This window comes from Neoarius graeffei, chromosome 26 (assembly GCF_027579695.1).
Source record: "Neoarius graeffei isolate fNeoGra1 chromosome 26, fNeoGra1.pri, whole genome shotgun sequence".
NCBI lineage: Eukaryota > Metazoa > Chordata > Actinopteri > Siluriformes > Ariidae > Neoarius > Neoarius graeffei.
The window spans coordinates 16,995,503-17,012,216 of record NC_083594.1 but is presented as its reverse complement, the minus strand read 5'-3'; the positions used below and the strand labels follow the sequence as shown (position 1 = coordinate 17,012,216).

Genomic DNA, 16,714 nt, shown 5'->3' with positions numbered 1-16,714 from the left:
CAGTGTTTTCTCGTGTTTGCAGGGACACAGTGGTAGGATTGTGGTTTAGTCCAGGGGTTCTCAACCTTTTCTGCTTCGAGGTTCACCTATTCATACTTGTAACGAGTCGGGGCCCATTAAAAAAAAGATCCCTACTTATTTTGGCTCACCTTTTCCATTTGAATCTAATAATCTATTGTAACGGAATGCAACATCACTCCCTGTTACAGACGGGAGCCCAGGAATTAAATAAATGCAATAAAAACAAACTGTTTTGAATTGTAGGTATTGTATTTAAAACTGTATGGATGTGCCAGAAGCCAACTGTGCATGCAGGGCATTCTCAGTCAAAAGGGGTTAATGATCCAAAAGTGGAGTCTGGTCCATTAACACAAGAACTTATTGCCATGTTTGTGTCCAGCAAACAAGCAAGTTATTAAAACCAAGAAGTACATTCAAAAGAAGTGGATATAGAAAGCACTCAATGGGATAGATCCTTACACGCTAACAAAGAAGGATTTTTCCTGCGAGTTGGAAAATTATCCATCTTTTGAGTTCCCCGACATCTCAAACTAGCTGGTGCTGCAGACATCGTTCTACACGGGGACACAGATGAAAATCTGGAAGAGCATGGAGGTGTACAACTTTTTATATGTGGCTGGGTTAAAGATCTGGGGATCAGGACACTACAACAGATGGCAGCAGACGGATCTAAGTGCAGGAAGAGTGTTTATTAGCAGGCGTGATATTTACCAAAAAAAATCACACAAATGAAAGCAGAATCATAAAGCAGAGTATTTAAACAGCGTGGTTAGAAACAAACATGACAGTGATCATGATAATACTTTGCAACGCCTGTGTGAAAACAGCATCCGGATCCGTATCTGTTGATTGCACTCAAATCAGTACCACGCGCACCGTGAGCCCGTGCAGCCGCTCGAGCTGTGCCAGACTCAAGTGCGCAAAGGCATGACAGTCAAATGTTCGCCTGCTGTGTGACCACAACTTTTAGCTCATGTGTCTATCACCGTGCGTCGCCACCAAACTGCCTCATTTTCATCGATAACCCATCACAAAGCATCACGAGCTGTAGTGTGAGGCGGATGTGACATCGGATGCAACCCAGCAATTGTACCCTACTATGAGTAAAAATTAGCTTCAACTTGGGGGGGAAAAATATTTGCAGCCCACTAGATGGCGCTTCGTGGCCCGCTGGTTGAGAAACACTGGTTTATGCCAATTTATGCTGACAACGCAGTCCTCGCAGATGGCGTCGCAGATGGCGTCTGCATAGCCCCCCCACCTTCGCAGACGCTCTGCACGCACCTCCCAAAAATTGTGACCACCGCAGAAGCCTCGCAGACAGCATCTCAGACAAGAGGGCTCTGATTGGTCCACTCTACATCCGCTGTTCACGCACTTCCGCTTCCCTGCTTTCCCGGTTTGGTTTGTTTTCACGACCGCCATTTTTAAAAACACGAGCGAAGATGGAGCAGCACGAAGAGCGGTTGATCGAGGAAGTGAGGAAGTACGTACATCTATACGACTCCAGTTCTAGTCATTATAAGTAACCGGAGAATAAACACTCCACTAACCACACCCACCAACTACTCCTAGCGATTTCGCGACTTCGCGCCCCCTTGCGTTGTGGCGGTGAATAACATCGCGCACGCCTATTACTCCCCGCTCAACGATAAATTACAATTGTCTGCGAAAAGCTATCTGCGAAAGCCTTGTCGCAAGAGCATGCAGAGGCCCTTAGTCCACACCCATCTCATCTCATTATCTCTAGCCGCTTTATCCTGTTCTACAGGGTCGCAGGCAAGCTGGAGCCTATCCCAGCTGACTACGGGCGAAAGGCGGGGTACACCCTGGACAAGTCGCCAGGTCATCACAGGGCTGACACATAGACACAGACAACCATTCACACTCACATTCACACCTACGGTCAATTTAGAGTCACCAGTTAACCTAACCTGCATGTCTTTGGACTGTGGGGGAAATGGGAGCACCCGGAGGAAACCCACGCGGACACGGGGAGAACATGCAAACTCCGCACAGAAAGGCCCTCGCCGGCCGCTGGACTCGAACCCGGACCTTCTTGCTGTGAGGCGACAGCGCTAACCACTACACCACCGTGCCACCCCTAGTCCACACCCAATTCTTGATATAGAAATTAATATTTGGGGCATTAAACATATGCAGATAGTGGAATTGTGTCACACCTTTACATGCCAAATTACATTATATTAACAGCATTTAGCAGACACTGTTATCCAGAGCAACGTACAATGCATCCAGAGCAGCAGGTGCCTTGCTCAAGAGCACTTCAGTCATCCCTGCTGGTCCAGGGAATCAAACCAGCAACCTTTTGGTCCCAAAGCTGCTTCTCTAACCATTAGGCCATGGCTTCCCTCTGTGGCAAATTCATCTCATCTCATTATCTCTAGCCGCTTTATCCTTCTACAGGGTCGCAGGCAAGCTGGAGCCTATCCCAGCTGACTACAGGCGAAAGGCGGGGTACACCCTGGACAAGTCGCCAGGTCATCACAGGGCTGACACATAGACACAGACAACCATTCACACTCACATTCACACCTACGGTCAATTTAGAGTCACCAGTTAACCTAACCTGCATGTCTTTGGACTGTGGGGGAAACCGGAGCACCCGGAGGAAACCCACGCGGACACGGGGAGAACATGCAAACTCCACACAGAAAGGCCCTCGCCGGCCATGGGGCTTGAACCCAGGACCTTCTTGCTGTGAGGCGACAGCGCTAACCACTACACCACCGTGCCGCCCTGTGGCAAATTAATTTATTTATTCTTTGTCACAGTGGATCTGAACTCTATCCTGGGTACACTAAGCACAATGTAGGGGAGTATACTCAGGAAAGGAATGCCTGCCCATTGCAGGGCATCACACATTTTTACCTCGGGGCAGTTAGAGTAAACGACCCACCTACCATCAAAATCTTTGAGAGATTGCAAAGAACTGCAGAACATTAGCCTGGCAAGCCAGACTAAATGTGAATATTTAGTCTGGCCTCGCTCGTAGACATTTCCGAAGGGTGGGGGTGGAACAACCCGCTGTCTTTCAAACTGTCTCTGTGCGTATAGGCCAACGCTCTGACCAATCAGCGCAACAGTGACTGTGACGTAGTCAGAGCGACAGAAAGCAGTGGGGGAGGCCTTGAAATAAATAAATTTTCAAAATGCGTATTAATTAATAAACAGGTTCTAGATATTAAGAAGTTTGGAGATAATGACCACAAGTTTGGAGTCTGTACCACATACACATTTTTTTCCAAGTGTTTTTCAAGGGTTTGCTTAAACTGTTTTTGAGAGTTTTTATTTAGTGGTGTTTGGTGAAATAATTTCCCTTAAATTTAAAATAACGGGAAAATAAGAAACAATCAAAAAGTAATGTTTCAAAGCTGTTTATTAATTCTCCGTACTGCACAAACTAGCCCCATCCTTTTGGCTACGAGCGGAGCCAGCTGGTAGATCAGACTTCTGCCATAGCCGGTCGGCAAAACAGCGAAAACGTCCTTCTTGAAAAGGAATGAGCGGAGAGCCTCTTCCTGCTCATGTTTCAACAAAAACTCCAAGTCTAATTCTTCTAAAACTGATTCCAAAGCGGAGTCAAACGCGCGCTGTTCGCTAGCCGTAGCCATCTTTCCTGTTGCGCTTTCTCCAGCGTCGCGCAGCTTTGTCGTCACTCCTGCAAAAGCCCGCCCAAAGAATCCAAACAAAAACCTTGCGTTGTGATTGGCGGGCACGATTTGATGCCCGGGGTGTTTTGTTGATATGGTGCGAGGCTAGACCCACTCGCAGGCAAAAAATATTTTTGGCCGCTAGGCGGGTGGGTCTAGTTTACTAGGCTAGCAGAACATGGACTCTGCTCAGGACCCTGGGGCTGGGAACACAATTTGCTGTGCACCAAACAATCACCTTTTAACAACAGTATGTTTCCTAGTTCCTTTGTGTTCTTTATAAACTTTATAACATAAAAGGAAAGGGGGCGTGGGATGACGCCTGTGTAACAGTAATTGTATTTGCTGAATTATTCCTCCTTCTGAAAGAAAAAGTGAAGACAATTGCATGCCGGGACATCAACAAGGCCTTTACAGACTGTTTATGTATGATCGAATTATTAAGCAAACACCAGTTATTCTGCTTACCACATAATGAAAGAGAGAATAAAAGGCTGTCAGTGACGGTTCTGACATGCAGAGGCTGCTTCTCTCTTTTGCGTTTCTTCTGCTTGAAGCGGGAAATGCTATTCTTATTCGGCTCAGCGTTGACCTTTTCTGCTAAGTGAGCGTTCAGGCGGAGGCAGGGGAGCTGCACTATCTCTACTTTGCCTCCCCCGATTCCTTGTTCCGAAACAGTTTGAGTACACTCTAGCTGGGAGCAAGACCATTAGTAACAGCTCAATGTGTTCACCCCACTGCCTTCTCTGTAGCATACCTGTTTCTGCTGGATGTAGTAACATTCAAGTGTGAAAATCTCATCGTTGACCAGGACCAGACTCAAACTCAGGCCATGTCTGCTTTCGTGGCATCTCGAGGAACACTATCTGTACTTTTAAGATCCAAGTATTTCACAGGGATTGTGTGTGAAAGGACAGATATTTTTAACACTTTTTATAGAACTGGCACTGGTACTGAACAACCATATTGCCTTTGAAGAACCCTTCTTATTGTTCAAGGTATAATTCTTTGACATCTGACACTATGTTCAGACTGCAACCCGAAACGACCCATATCCGATTTGTTGTGAAATCCGATTTTTTTGTTAGGCCGTTCACATTACCAATTATATGAGACTTGTATGCGATCTCCAATATGAACGGAAAACGACCCAAAAGTGTCCCGCATGCGCAAATTGACACGTAATAAGCACATCTACGTAATACGTAAACAAAAAAAAAGCGCACTCTTCAAGTTTAATGATTTCTTTTTTTTGTTTGTTTGTTTAATTATCTGGTTAGTGTTAAAGTGTGAGGTCTCGTGTGTGTTTTTGTTTCTGAACTGAAATGAAAACGTGTAGCCTGGTAACGAGGGTTGACTCCTAAATGTCTCTCTAATTTCTATATAAGTGCACTACATGTTACTAGGAAGTAATGGATTTTTAAACTCTATATAGTGCACTCGAGCTTCAGTAGGCAGTCGTTTGGGATACGGCCGCTGTATTACCAAACTCTTAATTCAGGCTTAATAATTTGCACATATTTATTTCATCATATTAATAAACTTTTTCTTTTAAAGATTTTTTTGGGCTTTTTTCACCTTTATTGGATAGGACAGTGTAGAGACAGGAAATGAGCTGGAGAGAGAGACGGGGAGGGATCGGGAAATGACCACGGGTCGGAATCGAACCCGGGTCCCCGGATTTATGGTATGGCGCCTTATCCACCTGAGCCACGACGCCCCCATATTAATAAACTTTTTCTACATTTTTATAAATATTTATTTAGATTGTTTATAACCAGCTGAATTCTGCAACTTCTCTCAGCGCTGGCTCAAGGTGCATAAACACCAGTGCAGTTTGCTATGGAGATGAGGCGAGACCTGGTGATGTGGTTTTTGTGGCGGCGGCGGAACTCACACAATAATCTGATTAATGTGGGCAGCAGACTAATGAGACCGAAGGTGTCAAATTACTGGAAATTTCCAGAACAATCTTATAATCTTGTAATGCAGGATGGTTTAAGTTATAAATCAGTTATAGAAACTGTTTTATTTAATCAGGCTAACAGATAAGCATCCAGGTCCCTACCAAATCCACCATTAGCTTCATCAATTCTATAAAAGTCTATTTAAATTCTGAAAACTGTACAGATGTTGTTGTTTTCCACCAAAGAGGCGGGATTAGCCAACGCAGAATAGTGACGTTTGTCTCTTGTTGATGACGTGTAGGTCGCATGAATGCGACCTGTCCGGTCAGACTGCAGTCGCATGTGAAAATATTGGATATGCATCGGAATTAGGACCACATATCCAAGCAGCCTGGGTTGCATGTGAAAAAATCGGATCTGTGTCGTTCAGGTTGTCAATAACAAATCGGATACAGGTCGCATATGGGCAAAAAAATCGGATATGGGTTGTTTCAGGGTGCAGTCTGAACGTAGTCTGAATGAAACCACCGACATGGAACCATTAATGTTGCAGAAAATAGCAGTTACTCTTATTTGAAAATAACCTTATTGAGAAGACAAATGAGAGCAGGTCAATAAAATACTGCATGTAAACATGTTTTATTTTAGTTGTTGAGTCATACTTACCTGGCAGGGGCAATACCATGATCAAGAGGGTGGTTTGCCCAAAGTGAGGTCCAGCCATTGCACTCGGGCTGTGCTGACCTTTGTGAATTCCTCAACTTCACATGGGTGGCACGGTGGTGTAGTGGTTAGCACTGTTGCTTCACAGCAAGAAGGTTCTGGGTTCAAGCCCAGTAGCTGACAGGGTCCTTTCTGTGAGGAGTTTGCAAGTTCTCCCTGTGTCTGCGTGGGTTTCCTCTGGGTGCTCGGGTTTCCCCCACAGTTCAAAGATATGCAGTTAGGTTAACATGGGGTAGCCATGGCCTGCGGTTGGGCTGAAGTGCCCTTGAGCAAGGGCACTTAACCCACAACTGCTCCCCAGGTGCTGTAGCATAGCTGCCCATTGGGTATGTGTGTGTGTTCACTGCTTCAGATGGGTTAAATGCAGAGGGTAAATTTCACTGTGTGCTTGAGTGTACATGTGACAAATAAAGGCTTCGTGGCTTGACAAATCTCTATGAACCATTTTATCTTGGTCAGGGTTGCAGTGGAATTGGAGCCTATCCTGGGATCACTGGGCGTGAAGTTGAAATACACCTTGGATGAGATGCCAGTTCATGTGGACAGACGTTCACACAAAATCACATCTAGGGGCAATTTAATACAGTGAGTCTACCTACTGGCATGTTTTTGGGAGGCGGGAGTAAAATGGACAACCTGGAGGAAACCCACACTGGCATGGATGGAACATATTGAACACCACACAAGTCGTAACCCAACCTCAGGTTTGAACTGGGGACTCTGGAGCTATGAAGCAGCAATACTCTGTTGTGTCAACACTGCTATTTTTTAGGCTTTGAAGAATATTACACGCTATATACACCCAAGGAAAACCTCCCTATTTGCCAGAAAGAATCCAAAATGGCAAGGAATTGACTGAGAAGAAGTGATTTTTGTTGAACTGTTCATTAAGGCTTAATTAGTCCATAACTTCATGAATAATTGTAATGAAGTAAATCTGGGTAGAAGTTATATGCACCCTAGGTACCCCTACCTTCATGCCAGAAAGAATCAAAATGGGTGAAGGATTGAGGGAGAAGAATCGATTTGTGTGGAAACTGCTCGTTAGGGCTTAATTACTCAATATCTTCATTATTAATTGCAATTATGCAAATTTGGGTAGAAGCCATATGCACCCCAGGCAGACCTACCTTCCTGCCAAAAAGAATAAAAATCAGTTTAGAATTGAAAGAGAAGAAGCGATTTTCATGAAACGTGGACGACTCCGGACAGATGACGGACAACACAAGATGGCAGAAGCTCATCACCTATTGGCTGGATGATCTATTAACTGATGTTGGTGGCCTAGAAGCAGTTTTGCTGGAAAAGCCTGACAGTGACCAGGACAGAAGCCAGACAGCACCCAAAAATACACCTGAACGGAGCGCCGGTGCGTCTTCCACTTGCTGAAAGTGAACATTGGGTGATTCCTTTAATGGGTGGCATAGCAGAGTGCCCAAATAGGATTGGTGGGACTATTTCTCCAATGCAGGCCTCACTTATTCCTACAACATGGTGGTATGTGGGGCACTTGACACCGCAGACCCGTGACAGACTGTCTTATCTCCACTCTCCCTCCTCACCTCCTTGGTGCACTCATGTATTTATTAGAGGGATCATATTTAGCAGTGTAAGCAACCTATACCACATGGTGCTACTGCTTATTGCTGATTGAAAAGCACTCAAAGAAAAGTGACTGAAACAACACTGAAACAATGAGCATCCCATGACTTAGTTTGGCCTTCTTAGATATTGTCAGGGTTTTTTTTTTTTTCCTTGACTTGATTTATTATAGCTTTTGTTTATTATCTTACCTTGCAGCAGATAATTTGGTTTTAAATAATGCACAATCATTCTCAGTAGGATCTACTTACCAAGTCCTGCGTTTATAAAGATGATACCTAAAAGATATTGAGTTATAGCACTACCCACCACGTGTAAGAATATCTCTAGTGTGCATAGCATCACAGTTTATATTAAGGCTTTCTTTGGACAAGTAGACACTCGAGCCAATCAATTCTTAATTAGCACTGCCATCTGTTCAGTCTCATCCACACATTTTACTATAAATACCTTATCAATGTGATACTGAAGGTTTATGATGATGTGGCATAAATGCCACATCCAGTATGGGCAACTTGATGTACCAGAACCAGTGCATAACAAAGACAGACTTGTCCTCAGTGTGAAGTGGATTAAAGGAAGCATTGCAGATCAATTTATTGACGTTCAGATTTAATCGAATAAATTTAGTCAGTGTGCGACTATTTGGTTTGCAAGGCACCCAAAGATTGCAACTCTCCATTTAGAAATGCAAAACTGAGCAGGATTTTCGAGGGTGAGTAAATGAGGATGCCCCAAGTGAAACCATTGGAAATGCCATGTATGATTCAGGAGATTGCATTCATAATGAGCCTGAGGCTCTGTGATCGTCTGGTCTGAGTATCTCAGAGGTGCAATGGCATAACACGGATGTGCAAGCTTGCAGGATGTTGATGACCCATATATTCATCAGCTCTCTTCCTTCCTTCTTCATTTACAGGGCTAACTTCAATTGATTCAGTGAGGTGCAGAGGTTGAAGAGAAACCGTTCTGTCAATGCTGCCCAGAATGTAATGCACACTGGGACTGTGAGCATAAGGTTAGGATAATTAGGATGTGTTTAGATCTAGGACTTGTCAGAATCTGGTCAACCAACTGATTTCAATATTTACTTTATCTTCCTTCAATAGATACACACGCCCATAGCAAGTTCCAGTTGAGTTACTAGCAGGTTAGGGCTCTTTCTCAAAACACTGGTTCTGTGGGATCTGTGGTTGGAACTCACAAGTTTCTGAACAGTTTGTATGCTGTGGCATTTTTACTGCACCTAAAAGGCCCAAAGATGTTCTATCATGAACACAAAATGAAGTTCATAAACACAAGATTGGTGTGGAAGAACTCGAGTGGCTTTCACAGAGCCCTGAGCTCAACCCCATTTAACACTTTTGGATGTCAAGCCTTCTCGTCTGATATCAGTGTCTGACCTCATAATGCCCTCGTGACTGAAGGGGCAAATTCCAGGAGCCACGTTCCAAAATCTATTGGAAGAAGAAGAATGGACATTATTGTAACAGCAAAGAGGGGATGTCTATAATGGGATGTTCAACAAGCATATATGGTATAGTGGTTAGCACCGTCAGATCACAGCAAGAAGGTTATGGGTTCGAACCTCACAGCTCAATGGGGCCTTTCTGTTTGGAGTTTGCATGTTCTCCCCAGGAAACCTGTATGGGTTTTTTTTCTACATTTCATGAATGGCATGTAGCAGATGCTCTTATCCAGAGCGATGTACAACATCATTGTCATGACGTACATGACACGTAGTTGGGGGTTAGGTGCCTTGCTCAAAGGCACTTCAGCCATTCTTGCTAGTCCGGGGAATTGAACCAGCTACCTTTTGGTCTCAAAGCTGCTTCTCTAACCGTTAGGCCATGGCCTCCCCACAGTCCAGGCTATGGCTTTCTCTACAATCCAGAGACATGCAGATTTGGTCAACTGGCTACACTAAATTGCCCATAGGTGCAGTTGTGAATGTGAATGGTTGTTTGTCTCTTTGTTAGCCCTGTGATAGACTGGCGACCTGCCCAGGGTGTACCCCACCTCTTGGTTCCAGCTTCCCCTGCAACCCTGAAGCCATATAAAGATAATGGATGGTTGGTCAGGTGTCCACATACTTTTGGCAATATAGTATTATGTTTCTTGCTTGCATAGATCCTTTGATCCTGAGACCATACCATTGTTCGAAGTGGTCTCAGGGCTGCTTGGTCCTCTGTGCAGCTATGTTCTTGTATCGTGTAGCATGGTGTTGTGGCAATGCAGGATTCCAGTGTTGGCCATCAGTGTGACTGCAATCTGCTACTCCACAGACATCCTTCTTCTTCTTTAATCCCAATTTAATCATTTGAATTGTGTGTCATCTGACAAGAATTACATTTAGAAGACAATTACAATTAAAGGATTCACTCAAGAGCAGCACGGTGGTGTAGTGGTTAGCACTGTCACCTCACAGCAAGAAGGTCCTGGGTTTGAGCCCAGCGGCCAACGAGGGCCTTTCTGGGTGGAGTTTGCATGTTCTCCTCATGTTTGCGTGGGTTTCCTCTGGGTGCTCCGGTTTCCCCCGCAGTCCAAAGGCATGCAGGGTAGGCTAATTGGCGGCTCTAAATTGACCGGAAGGGTGAATGGTTGTTTGTCTCTGTGTGTCAGCCCTGCAATGACCTGGTGACTTGTCCAGGGTGTACCCTGCCTCTCGCCCGTAGTCAGCTGGGATAGGCTCCAGCTTGCCTGCAACCCTACACAGGATAAGCAGCTACAGATAATGGATGAATGGATGGATGGATGGATGGATGGATGGATGGATTCGCTCAAGTTCAGTTGTTGCTCTGTCAAAACAGAGCTTCTGTGAGCCTCAACTGATTTGCTCAACATTGCTGTGAGAGTAAATTGCTGGACTCCTGTGAGACCTGTACAGCTACAATAACAGCTGACTCAGCACTCCATAAGGATTTGTAACTGCTGTGTTCATGAAATCCCAGGAACCCAAACATGGAAGATGAAGCATCATGACCAAACTAATCCAAGGACACCATATTTTCTCACATTGGATTGATTTACAAAATACAATTTAGTATTCTACTGCTTACAATGATTCACCTTTAGTCACTGAAATCTGTGCGACTTTTTTTTTTTTTTACATTCTGTCCCAGTACTTGAACACAAAGCCTGTATCTAACAATTTCAAAGCACACACACTGTCAAGCAAGACGGCTGGGCATAAAAATGAGCCGCTACATCTGTGTTGCCCCAGGCGGAATTGACATCTTTCGTTATTTCACTCCACTGAATCTGGACTGAAATTCATATTCTAGGGAATGTAAAGCAGGTCAGATGATGGCAGTGGGCACGAATGGATTATGTATTAGGATCTTACTCAGTATGGACCTCTTTGTTCGTATGAATTATTCATGATGTAGTAAATGTGGCCTCTTTTTGGTTTTGTCATGGTAAGGTATTTCTTTCAATATCCACCCAAAATCTAGATTGTTCAGCTTTGTTTAATAAAGTAGTTTACGAATTAATAACTGGATAACATTTTCATAAACAGCGTAGTGACAGTACATGTTAAAATAAGATCCTTGTCAAAGATGGGGATTTACATTTACATATTTTGCCGTTTAGGAAGCATATTACTATCTAGATTTAGAATATGGTTCACATTACTCTTCATTAGCATTATGAGGAACAACACTGTCCTCATGTAATAGCATTCAATCCACAGTAGATTTAGGAAATGTGCATGCAGTTCTGGGCAGCAAGTGATTAATAGAGCATACTTGTTCTCTGTCTCAATTCTCCCATTCAGCATATGGAAGTTTGGTGTCCTCAATAACTCAATAACCTGATGAAAAATGAACATATGAAAGGAAAAATGTAGTTGTAATAGTTGAGAACCAGATGTGGTAGGATGTAGGAGCTGAGCTTTCTTTGGCCGAATCCAAGAATCTGAGTTGGTACAGACAAAAGGACAGACAAAACTATTGCAGCGTAGATCATAATCGTAACACAGATAGAAAACTCCAGCAGAAGAAACTAAACAACCCTGAGACATTGATTTTGTAGTACAGATAACAACAGCAGGAAACACAGACAAAAGAAATGGTTAAAAAAAAGAACAAAACAAGGAACCCAAATAGAAAGGTTTAATGGAAATTACATTTCATGGCATTTAGCAGATGCTCTTATCCAGAGTGATGTACAAGTCAGGTACACAAAGTGCTGAACTTCCAGACAAGAAAGTTCTAGTGCCAGCTGAATAAGTGACAGCAATATCTAGTGTAATATTCTGTTGAAGAACCAATACTCAAACATCCAGGGAAACAAACCAACCATATAAAGCACAACTAAATAGAGAACTCAAACAGCTAACCCCGGGCTAGACAGTACACAACCTGGGTTGGTCTAGATGGAAACACAGTTACACAGTGGGCAGGGAAGAAGCGGAGAGGTGCAGTGTGAAGAGGTGAGTCTTCAGTCTGCGCTTGAAGGTGGTCAGGGAGTCGGCAGTTCTGACCTCAATGGGAAGGTCATTCCACCAACGGGGAACCAGGACAGACAGACAGTACTCTTGAGTGGGCTGGGTAGGAACAGAGAGGAAGAGGGGCCAGGCGAGCAGTAGTAGTGGAGCATAGGGATCTGGTTGGTGTGTAGGGGCAGATCAGACTCTGGAGGTATGCTGGCCCTAACCCCTTGAGAGCCTGGTAAGCTAGCACCAACGTCTTAAATTTGATGCGAGCTGCGATAGGTAGCCAGTGCAGGTCAGCAAGCAGAGAGGTGACATGGGAAGAACAAGGGAGGTTGTAGACCAGGCGAGCTGCAGCATTCTGGATGAGCTGCGGGGGTCCGATGGTAGAAGCTGGAAGGCCAGCAAGGAGAGAGTTGCAGTAGTCCAAGCGGGAGAGGATCAATGCTTGGACCAGGAGCTGAGTAGTGTAGGTGGTAAGAAATCTCTAGTCTAAAACACATTAAATACACTACCGTTCAAAAGTTCGAAAATCAAGTCAACATGAGAGTCGACCACTAGGCAAGGAATCGTGAGTTTCAAGCTGATTGAACCAACAGTGAGTGAGCTGGAAACAAACAACAACAAAACACACGGACCGGTGACGAATATCACTAAAAAACCCAAGATGGCGGCGCCCATGAATTTGTTGCATTGCATTACACAACGTTTAAAAAAAAAAAACACTTAAAGAAAAAGCTCATTACAACAGTGCACAAAATGAACAATATATTCCGTAAATGTCTTATTTATTCTTGAATCGACATTACTTTTATGTAAACGCTTTTACGTCTTTAAAGGCCAAACGAAGAGTTTCTCCCATACACACGTATGGGAGGTTCATCAGCGCAGCGGCGCACTGTCAAGCCTACGTCAGGATGTCGCTGAACAGTTCAGGGTTTACGGCAATGCTTAAAAGATAAACAATGGTTCTGAGCTCTCCAACCTACTGCAGCCAGTTACACCAGTTGAATGTACTGTATGTTTGATCATAAATCAGGGTGTAAAGATGATTGTAAAACATACATTGACAGGACTTTATTTAAAACACGGACAGTGTAGTATTTTGGTTGCGTTATAAACAACTAGAAGGGCACTCGGTAGAGTGCATACCTCCGCCAAGCTACATATTCGGATTTGGATCAAAATCTAATCATACTCTAGTAGCTCATGCTGGTTATGTATGCACTTTTATGTCCAGAGCTAAACTCTTCAGAAATCAACTAATTGAAGGTCACTGATCAATGTTTGCTTGGTAACACATTTGCCACTGACGGCGAAATTGGCAAAATGGCCATGCCCCCTTTTTAGCGAAGAACTACCAATTACCACCGCTGTATCTCCGGAACCGTTCGACCTAGAAGGTCATGTGACCATTCAAAATGTCCGGAATTGCCACATTATGGGGGGTCAGTAATACATTATTATGTCCTAAAACCAATGGTTTTCAAGATATTTGCAAAAGACTAATTTCAACACATCCATTGGGCAGAAATCGGTGGCAAAAAAAGATGTGGCAGAAACGATAAGGTACATTGACTATGCTAGAGAAAGAGGGTACAGTATGCTGGAGCTTCTGAAGTATGAGTTGACCAGCACATCCCAGTTCCTCACCACTGAAGGTAAAGATGGAATACGATTGAAGAAGCCTGATAAAGCGTCCCTATCAAGAGAACTGGTCAACCAACTTCCACAAGACAAAAGGAATGTAAAATGTGATGCTCAAATGATAACAGTTGATTTCATGGCACTCGTACGTAGACTACCAATAAAAAAGATGGACATTGAAACATTTGGGCAATTGGCTGAGACTTTATCCAAAATCATTCTTGCTACCGCAGTGGAGTCAACAAGAATAGATATTATTTTTGATGTTTATCAAAAATCATCGATCAAGCAAATGGAACGTGCAGAGAGAAGTTCCGAACAAATCACTATCACCATTAGGTCTGACAATCAGAAGGTACCTGTTGATCTAGACATGTTCTGGAGCTCAATGTTGAACAAAGTGAGGTTCCAAGAGTACTTCTTCAAATGGATGCTACAAAATATTGTGTCAGATAAGGAAATCTTCTTCGGTGGAGTATATGGTGGTGAATGTAGAAAACTGTTTGCGGGCAAAGAAACAACAATCACAAAGCTCTCAAGCAACCAAGAAGAGGCTGATGACAGAATCATGTTCCATATCAATGATGGTGTAAAACATGGTTTTCAATCGATGTTAGTTGACTCACCTGACACAGACGTTTTCGTAAACCTCATCTTCCATTTCAAGAAAACATGGGAACTACAAAAACTCTATGTAAAGCTTGCCAACAGGAAGAACAAGACGACTGTGCCTGTTCACCTGTTAGTTGATCAACTGAACAGCAATTTGGTGTCGTGTCTACCAGCAATTCACGCATTAAGTGGGTGCGACAGTACCAGCAAGTTGGGTTCAAAGCTGGCTGGCCTGAAAGCTTCAATGGATCTCTCTCTATTGGAAGGGTTTGGTGCAGAGGAATTGTCACCGAAGATGATAAGTAATGCTGAAAAATTCCTTGTAAATGGATTAAAGAAAACCGACTGTTCAACATTTGATGAGTATCGATGGGAGCAGTCCCATAATTCTAGGAAAGAACTTGACTTTAACCAGCTTGTGTGCTGTTCCTCCACACTACAAGAACACATAAAACGAGCATATCTGCAGTGCAGATTGTGGTTAGAAGCTCCAAATCCTCTAATGATTAAACTAGATCCGCTCAAGTTTGGATATAAAACAACAGACTTCGGCATAACTCCTGTGATACTGCCTGTACCATGCAGACCAGATGACCTACCGCCTCCATGCAAATGCCCAACGTCATGTATGAGTACCAAGAAATGCACTTGCAGAGCAAAGAACTTAAAATGTGTGGTGTTTTGTGGTTGTAGTAAGGGCAAAAAGTGTCGAAATCCACATAACTAAACTGACAAATATGGATAATGTACATAAGTAATATAAAAAAGGTCAGGACTGTAGTGTATGATGCAGAAATTAGTTTATTGCAAATATATTGAAAACCATTGGTTTTAGGACATAATAATGTATTACTGACCCCCCATAATGTGGCAATTCCGGACATTTTGAATGGTCACATGACCTTCTAGGCCGAACGGTTCCGGAGATACAGCGGTGGTAATTGGTAGTTCTTCGCTAAAAAGGGGGCGTGGCCATTTCGCCAATTTCGCCGTCAGTGGCAAATGTGTTACCAAGCAAACATTGATCAGTGACCTTCAATTAGTTGATTTCTGAAGAGTTTAGCTCTGGACATAAAAGTGCATACATAACCAGCATGAGCTACTCTAGTATCAATTGTTCCTTGGCCCATAGCTCACCTTTACGCAAAATTTCATCAAAATGTGTTCACTACTTTTGGACGTACACTACCGTTCAAAAGTTTGGGGTCACCCAGACAATTTTGTGTTTTCCATGAAAAGTCACACTTTTATTTCCCACCATAAGTTGTAAAATGAATAGAAAATATAGTCGAGACGTTTTTCTGGCCATTTTGAGCATTTAATCGACCCCACAAATGTGATGCTCCAGAAACTCAATCTGCTCAAAGGAAGGTCAGTTTTATAGCTTCTCTAAAGAGCTCAACTGTTTTCAGCTGTGCTAACATGATTGTACAAGGGTTTTCTAATCATCCATTAGCCTTCTGAGGCAATGAGCAAACACATTGTACCATTAGAACACTGGAGTGAGAGTTGCTGGAAATGGGCCTCTATACACCTATGGAGATATTGCACCAAAAACCAGACATTTGCAGCTAGAATAGTCATTTACCACATTAGCAATGTATAGAGTGGATTTCTGATTAGTTTAAAGTGATCTTCATTGAAAAGAACTGTGCTTTTCTTTCAAAAATAAGGACATTTCAAAGTGACCCCAAACTTTTGAACGGTAGTGTATGTTTACTGTACATTGAAATTATGTGAAGTGCTTAGTTATTTTGGTGCTTATTTACTTCGTTATTCCTGCGAGAGGTTAGTGGTTGCGTTCATATTATCAGTGGAACTTGTTAGCACAGTTTCACTGTTGTTTAATACGAGAAAACAAAAGAGCAAGAACTTAATTTCTCACTCAGCATTTTCCAGTGACTTTATTTTTCAGCAGTGCCACATTAATGAGAAGTCCAATGTTGAAACAGTAGAGATTGCAAAGTCCCAGAATGCAATACAGATGTACGGTAGTTACCCTGAGTTACAGCAGAGGCTCATTTCAGCTAGTTAGCGATCGACAAGATGACGGACGTGATGCTGTTGCCAGGTTAGCATCTTTTCTTCCATAT

The 16,714-nt window shown here is 43.3% G+C and overlaps 1 protein-coding gene and 1 pseudogene across 1 annotated transcript in view; both read left to right on the top strand.

Annotated features, from left to right (window-relative positions):
- dock3 (dedicator of cytokinesis 3) overlaps positions 1 to 16,714 on the top strand; it is a 542,206-nt gene that overhangs the window by 90,835 nt on the left and 434,657 nt on the right. The gene's annotated exons all lie outside the window — the stretch shown is intronic.
- On the top strand, positions 6,261 to 6,409 carry LOC132874697 (U1 spliceosomal RNA; annotated as a pseudogene).